Here is an 8,360-nt window from a genome sequence, read left to right as displayed (position 1 = left end):
GGTGACTGGAACGGGGAATGGGGCGGTGGGACCAGTAAGGACCAGTTAAGGGGCTTGGGGGCACTTCAGCATCTCCGTCAACGTCAGACCAGTACAGACCAGTATAGACCAGTATAGATTAGTATAAACCAGTATGGACCAGTATAGACCAATATAAACTAGTACGGGTCACTGGAACACGGAATGGGGTGGTGGGACCAGTAAGGACCAGTTAAGGGGGTTGGGAGCACTTCAGCGTCTCCATCAAGGTCAGACCAGTACAGACCAGTATAAACCAGGATGGACCAGTATAAACCAGTATGGACCAGTACGGGTCACTGGAATGCGGAATGGGGTGGTGGGACCAGTAAGGACCAGTTAAGGCAGAACTCAACTGGGACTTAGTGGTTTGGGGGTGGGCGTGTCCCTTCTTTAGGTGGGCGTGGTCTCTCCCTGGTGGGCGTGTCTCATCCCAAGGTGGCCATAGCCTCTGCAAGTGGGCGTGTCTTTTGCATCCTGTCCCCCTCCCTGAACTGGGAGCTCAACTGGGACTTACTGGGTTTTGGGTGGGCGTGTCCCCTCCCAATGATGGACCCACTTTCAGCCCCTCCCCCCACCTTTAAGGGCCCCCCCAAAGCCCCTCCCCCCCCTTCCTGCACCTCCCCAACCCTCAGGGTCCCTCCTGTCCCTCCCCCACCCTCAGGGTCCCTTCCTTCCCCTCCCCCCAGTGAACCTGCTACCCCTCCCCCACTCTCAGGAGCCCTCCCTGCCCCTCCCCCACCTTCAGGGGCCCTCAGGACCCCTCCCCCAACCTCAGAGACGATCCTGCCCCTCCCCCACCCTCGGGGAACTTCCTACCCTTCCCCCACCCTCAGGGATCCTCGGGGACCCTCCTTCACTTTCGGGGTCCCTCCCTGCCCCTCCCCAACCCTCAGGACCCTCCTGCCCCTCCCCCCACCTCGGGGTCCCTCCTGCCCCTCCCCCACCCTCAGGGACCTGCCTACCCCTCCCCCACCCTCAGGGACGGTCCTGCCCTTCCCCCACCCTCAGGGAACCTCCTGCCCTTCCCCCATGCTCAAGGACCATCCTGCTCCATCCCCACCCTCAGTGTTCCCTCCTTCCCCTCCCCCCACCACTGGGGCCGTTACTGGTCCCTTACTGGTCTGTACTGGGAAGGGAGAGGGGAGGGGCCGCCCCCTCGAGGCCCCTCCCCCTCCAGTGACGTCACCGGGTCCCAAAAATAGCCCCGGGGGCCCAAACTGGAGGGGGGACCTGGAGCCGCTCCCAGTGTGACCAGTTCAGGTACTGGGAGGGACTGGGAGGGAACTGGGAGGGACTGGGAGGGACTGGGAGGGGGCAGGGCTTCCCCCCCTCCCCCCCCTCCGTGTCCTTGGGGTGACCTTGGGGAGGGAGGGGGATGGGCCGCTCCCAGTGGCTCCCAGTAGCTCCCAGTAACCCCAGTAATGCCTCCGGTATCTCCAGCGACCCCCCCAGTAACCCCAGTGACCCCCCCAGTAGCTCCTAGTAGCTCCCAGTAACCCCAGTGTCTATCCCAGTAGCTCCCAGTAACTCCCCGTAATCCTAGTGTCCATCCCAGTAACTCCCAGTAACCCCAGTGTCCACCCCAGTAGCTCCCAGTAACTCCCAGTAAGGCCCCCAGTAGCTCCCAGTAACTCCCCGTAATCCTAGTGTCCATCCCAGTAACTCCCAGTAACCCCAGTGTCCACCCCAGTAGCTCCCAGTAACTCCCAGTAAGGCCCCCAGTAGCTCCCAGTAACTCCCAGTAACCCCAGTGACCCCCCCAGTAGCTCCCAGTAACCCCAGTGTCCATCCCAGTAACCCCAGTGACCCCCCCACTAGCTCCCAGTAACTCCAGTGTCCATCCCAGTAACCCCAGTGACCCCCCCAGTAGCTTCCAGTAGCTCCCAGTAACTCCCAGTGTCCCCCCCAGTGCCTCCCAGTATGTCCCAGTTTAACCCAGTTCCCCCCCCGTGGGCCCTGGGCCGGGTGGGGGAGGGGCGGGCTCACATTTCCATGGCAACATCCCTTTCCCTCTGGCCCAGTTTCTCCCAGTTCCTCCCAGTTTAACCCAGTTTTTCCACATTTTTCCCCATTTTTCCCAGATTTTCCCCCATTTTTCCACATTTTCCTGAATTTTTCCCCATTTCCCCCCCATTTTCCAGATTTTTCCCAATTTTCCTACATTTTCCCAGATTTTTTCCCATTTTTCCCCCATTTTCCCAGATTTTTCCCCATTTTGTCCAGATTTTCCCAGATTTTCCCCCCATTTTCCCAGATTTTTCCCCATTTTTTCCACATTTTTCCCACATTTTCCCAGATTTTCACACATTTTTCTCCAGATTTTCCCAGATTTTTTTTCCCATTTTTTCCACATTTTCCCCGATTTTTTCTCACATTTTTCCCAGATTTGCCCAGATTTTTTCCCCCATTTTCCTGGATTTTTCCCAGAATTTCCCATATTTTCCCCATTTTTCCAAATTTTTTTTTATCTTTCCCCATTTTTCCCCATTTCCTGGATTTTCTCCCATTTTTTCCACATTTTCCCAGATTTTTCCTCATTTTTCCCAGATTTTCCCAGATTTTTCCCCATTTTTCCCAGATTTTCCCAAGACTTTTTCCCATTTTTTAAATCTTTCCCCATTTTTTTAAATCTTTCCCCATTTTTCCCCATTTTCTGGGATTTTGTCCCATTTTTCTCCATTTCCCCCCATTTTTCCCAGCATTTCCCCCCCAGTTTGTCCCCATTTTCCCAGATTTCTCCCAGATTTTCCCAGATTTTTCCCTATTTTTTCCCACATTTTCACGGATTTTTCCCAGATTTTTCCTCCACTTTTCCCAGAATTTCCCACATTTTCCCAGATTTTTCCCGCATTTTTTCCCATTTTTCCCACATTTTCTCAGATTTTTCTCCAGATTTTCTTCCAGATTTTCCCACATTTTCCCACATTTTTCCCCATTTTTCTTGATTTTTCCCGATTTTCCCCATTTTTCCGGATTTTTTCCCATTTTTTCCCATTTTCACACATTTTTCCTCATTTTCCCCCATTTTCACGGATTTCTCCTCATTTCCCCCATTTTCCCACAGTTTTTCCCAATTTTTTCACATTTTCCCAGATTTTTCCCCATTTTCCCCATTTTCCCCAGATTTTTCCCCATTTCGCCCCCATTTTCTCGGATTTTTCCCCATTTTCCCACATTTTCCCAATATTTTTCCCACATTTTCCCAGATTTTCTCCCTATTTCCCCAGATTTTTCCTCATTTTTCCCATTTTTTCCCAGATTTTTTCCCAATTATTTTCCCCATTTTCCCGGATTTCCCCCCTTTTTTTCCCACATTTCCCCAGATTTTTTCCCAATTTCCCCCCATTTTCCATGATTTTTCCCACATTTTTTCCACATTTTCCCAGATTTTTCCTCATTTTTCCCCATTTTTCTCAGATTTTTTTCCCCATGTTTCCAGATTTTCCCAGAATATTCCCCAGTTTCCCCCCATTTTTTCCCTATTTTCCCAGATTTTTCCCAATTTATCCCCTTTCCCCCCATTTTTTCCACATTTTTCCCAGATTTTCTCCCATTTTCCCCAGAATTTCCCAGGTTTTTTCCCAATTTTTCCCCATTTTCCCAGTTTTTTCCCAATTTTTTCCCCATTTTCCCGGATTTTTTCTCGATTTCCCCCCATTTTCCCAGATTTTCCCCCATTTTTCCCACATTTTCCCAGATTTTCACACATTTTTCCCCATTTCCCCCTTTTTTTCCGCATTTGTCCATATTTTCCCATATTTTTCCCCATTTTCCCCAGAATTTCCCACATTTTCCCCCATATTTTCCCCATTTCCCCGGATTTTTCTCACATTTTCCCCAGAATTTTCCGCAATTGCCCCATTTGCCCACATTTTCCCAGATTTTTCACCATTTTCCTGATTTTCCCCCCATTTTTCCCACATTTTCACAGATTTTTCTCCAGATTTTCCCCACATTTTTCCCCCATTTCCCCACATTTTCTTGGATTTTTGGGTCCCCAGTTTTCCAAATTTCCCAAATTTCCCCAGTGGGAAAAAATGGGGGGAAAAAAACCAGGAATTTTGGGGAAAATGGGGGAAAATTGGGGAAAAAAGTGGGAAATTTGGGGAAAATTGATAAAAATGGGGAAAAATGGGGGGAATTTGGGAAAACTGGGGGAAAATCCAGGAAAATGTGAACAAACGGGGGAAATTTTGGGGAAAAAGTCAAAAATTTGGGGAAATGGGGGATTTTGAGGGGAAATGGAAGGAAAACTGGGAAAAAAGTAAGAAATTTGGGGAAAACGGGTGAAAAATCAGGAAAAAATGGGGGATAATTGGGAAAAATTAGGGGAAATTTAGGAAAAAAATGGGAAAAAATGGCGGAATTTGGGGGAAATGGGGAAATTTGGGAAAAATGGGGTGAATTGAGAAAAAAATGGGGGAATTTGGGTAAAATTGGATGAAAAATTGGGGAAAGTTGGGAAAAATGGAGGGAAATTTGGGGAAAATGGGAAAAAATGGGGGAAATTTGGGAACAATGGAAGGAATTTGGAAAAAAAATGGGGAAAAATGGAGAAAAAAGGGGAAATTTGGGAAAAATGGGGGAAATGGGGGGAAAATTGGGGAAAGAGTGGGAAATTTGGGAGAAATGGATGAAAAATTGGGAAAAATGAGGGGAATTTTGGGAAAAACTTGGGTGTCCCACCAGGTTCGACCCCGCCATGGCCCCAATAGCCCCGGGATCAGGTGAGACCCCTACCCCATGCCCTGACCCCTCCCCCTCCCTGAGGTCACTGCCCTGACCCCCCGAGTCCAGGCTGTGACCCCTCCCCCACCCCGTGGCCCCTCCCACACTTTATGGCCCCTTCCCCATTCTGTGGCCCCTACTCCATTCTGTAGCCCCTACCCCACTCCGTGACCCCTCTCCCACTTCATGGCCCCTCCCCCACTCTCTGACCCCTCCCCCACTCTATGGCCCCTCATCCGCTTTATGGCCCCTCCCCCACTCTCAGACCCTTCCCCCACTTTATGGCCCCTCCCCCACTCTGTGGCTCCTCCCCCCTCTGATGCAATCAGGTGGAGGTGGAGGTGACCTGGAGGGTGGTGCTAAGGGAACCCGCCTCCTCCTATCCTGCGCTGATTTTTCCCACGGTGTCCCTTCCCGCCTTTTCTCCGCGTGGTCCCTGGGTCCCTCCTCCTCAACGCCATTTTGAATTCGGCGCGATGGTTTCTTCCCCCTCCCGCCATCTTGTGTGTCTGTCTGCTCAGTGTCCGTCTCTGTCTGCTCAGTGTTCCTCTCTGTCCGCTCAGGGTCTGTCTTGGGGAGGCTGATATTCTTGTTCATCATCTGGTGCTGTAGCACCATCAGAACTAACCTCCATGCGATGAGCGCCTCTTTAGCTATACGGTCCCCCTTATCGCTGTCCCGCCAGAGGCTGTAGCCTATGGCTTGCCACTGCTCTATGCTGGTGTCCTCGGCAAGCTGGTGACCCTTGTGGTCGAGCCATCTGGCGAGTGATTTTGCCAATTTTTTATCTAAGGGGTGACCGTGTTCTATTACAAAGTCTTTTAGGTGCCTGTATACAAATTTTTGGGAGGTTGAGAGTGTGAGTCCCATGTTGATGTTAGTCGGGTCTCAACAACAGTCTCTTGATGGAAAGTCCTCCCTTTGGTGTTCTGCCGGGCTGTGGGTGTTAGGGTAGGGTGAGGAATGTCCTCAGCAGTTCACCTGTCTGGTGCGTCAACCCGTGCAGCTACCGCTGAGCCCACAGCCGTCCGCTCTGCTGAGGAGGACCGGCGGGGACGATCGCCTCTCCTGGCGTCGCCTGAACCCAGGTGAGGACACAGGAGTTCTCTCAATATGAGAGTCCTCAACTGTGCCCCACGTTGGGCGCCACTTGCCATGGTCCGGGGGGATGGGAAATGGGACCGAGCACTGCAATAACGGTTCTTGGCACAGTCGAGGGTTCGTGCAGCAATGCCACTTTATTCAGGGACAACAGGGTTTTAAATAAGGTAAGTCTGAGGGGAGGATTCTGAACTGGGGAGGAGCATGGAACTGACAACTCAGGGAAAAGTGTGATAGGGAGACAGGGAAAAGGTGGGTGGAACTTTGGAGTCTCCAGGAGAAAGGGCCAATGGGAGCTCTCTTTGCACTGCAGCAAACTGTAGCCAATCAGTGGCAGAGGGGCGGGAAAGCAGGGGAGGACAGGGTGACAAACAACTTTGGGCAGGAAAATCTGAGGGAGAAAGGGGAACAATATGGAGGTATAACAAACTTCATAAAAATTCAACAGTAAACTGGGGTACATAAAACTCCATGACAATACAGCAATAAACTGGGGTAAAACTGGGGAACAACTGTCAGTCCGGTGGATGAATTGTCCAGTGTATAAAAGTCCATCTAGTTCCCATAGATGCTTCTCCATGCCACATATCTTTCCCAATTGGTTTTTTCTTCCACCACACCCTGCTACATGCAAACATAACAAACGACAGCATCAGCAGATGTCTTTCCATTCCTCTTTCCCTTCCCATTCTCCGTTCCTCTTCCCTTCCCATTCCCACAGCCAACACACTATTTCACTTCTCACTTTAACAAAGCTCTTTTCTCCTTCAAGCCCCTCAAAGGTGCCAAGGCCACATAGGAGGCCACACACAAACAGTACTCCTCTTCCCACTTGACTACACCTTCTCCCTCACTGTTCTACAGGGAACACCAGGAATCTGCTCACAGAGGCCTCTCCTTTCCCATCAGTAGCTCAGCACAAGGAGCTAAAGGAGCTCAAGCCTTAGGCCACAAGAGCTGACAGCGAGGAAACTTTGGGAGCAAACTAATGCTGCTAACACGGACCCAGCTGAATCCAGCACACAATCACAGAATCCAAGAGTCCTTCAGCTTGGAAAAGACCTCCAAGCTCACTGAGTGTTGTGCAGCCCCTCCCTGACCACCTGCAGGGAGGGGATGATGATTTGCACAAGCACCAAAAGGAATGTTGTGAAAGCCATGGCCTGCAGGAGGACACAGAGAAGGGCTTGGTTGGGGCTGGGAAGGAGGGAGCTGGCGCTGGGGGAGCGGGGATGGAGCCTCGGGGATGTGGCGCAGCAAGGACAGGGGCCCAGGCAGCTGGCAGGCGGCAAGGCCTCACCCCCTGCCCCAGCAGCAGCACCGGGCCCTGCCCAAGGCGCTCCTGCCAGGGGCTGGGCCCTGCAGGCAGGGGCAGAACCCACTCCCTGGGACGGCCTTGCTGCCCCGGCCCTCGTCCGGCCCAGCCTCTCCCTGTGTGCGTGCTCCCCACAGCACAGGCTGCACTGGGCAGCATCCCCTGATGGGCCCTGCAGAGCTGCCCCACGGGGACACTTCCCTTTTATGTCACAGGTGCCACAGCCTGTCCCAGCCAGCCCTGCCCATTGTCCCCACCCCGGCTCAGTGACTCACAGTGGCCCCTGGCAACCAAAGAACCAAAGCCCCACACCCCCAGAGTGCAGCCCTACCCATGTGCAAGGGGCCCCCAAAGGGTTCCCTGCACAAAGCAGCCCCTCCAAACCCTTGTCAGATAGAAAACTGGGGGACGTGACCCTTGGATGCTTTTAGGACAGAGATACAAGCTTTTCTTGAATAATGGAGGGGGTCACTTTTTAATTTTTCATATTTACAGTTATCCATTTGGGGACAGGATGTCCTACAGGCTAATGTGCTGTCACATTTGGAGTGAAAAGTACTTTTCAAAGAAACCCAGGGTGCATGGGTGATGCAGAGCGAGCTGTCAAGTCACCCAGTGTGAAGCTCAACACTGCTTTGCAACAGCACTGCCCTTTCACACACATCTTTGGCAAAGACAAAGATGTCAGGGTTTAGTTTCTAAATCAGTAACACTTGACAAGACCTCTTTATGAACTGACAGCAAGAGAACTTAGGAGCAGCTTAGGGTTGGCAAGTGTAGGAGCCAAGAAGAGAAGGGCTGATGGGTATGTCATGAACACTGACAGCTGGATGGTCGTGGAGCTGACCAAGGACTACCAGATACAAAAGACATCACCTGCTGGACTTGGCCCAAACACCAGCCCCCTCCTCTCCCTTCTCAACCACTCAACCACAGCCTGCACACACCCACACCTGCCAGGGCCAACTGGCTGTTTCTCTTCTCTTTTCTGCCTGGGGGCAAAGGAAGAAGGACAGGGAGGGCATTTGCCTTCAGGCCAGAGGGAAGGGGAAGGAGATCCCCCCAAATCCATCCCTGGCAGGATGGGGGCTGGAGGAGACATTGGGGGACCCCCAAGAATATTTTCGAGGGGAAGAAAGGATGGGGGCACCCACAGGGGGTTGGGGGGTGGGAGGGACCCAGGAATCTCGTGGTG

At 52.0% G+C, this 8,360-nt stretch overlaps 1 long non-coding RNA gene across 1 annotated transcript; it reads left to right on the top strand.

Annotated features, from left to right (window-relative positions):
• The first annotated feature begins 1,233 nt into the window (after window positions 1-1,233).
• On the top strand, window positions 1,234-5,788 carry LOC127474339 (uncharacterized). Its single transcript, XR_007905816.1, has 3 exons — window positions 1,234-1,281; window positions 4,711-4,748; window positions 5,756-5,788. It is a non-coding gene; the product is annotated as an uncharacterized LOC127474339 (long non-coding RNA).
• Window positions 5,789-8,360: the final 2,572 nt, after the last annotated feature.

Source organism: Manacus candei, unplaced genomic scaffold (assembly GCF_025592945.1).
Source record: "Manacus candei isolate 608988 ecotype Guabito, Panama unplaced genomic scaffold, ASM2559294v1 h1tg000005l, whole genome shotgun sequence".
Taxonomy (NCBI): domain Eukaryota; kingdom Metazoa; phylum Chordata; class Aves; order Passeriformes; family Pipridae; genus Manacus; species Manacus candei.
Note: the sequence above shows the minus strand (reverse complement) of the source record. Positions and strands in the feature narration are given on the sequence as shown.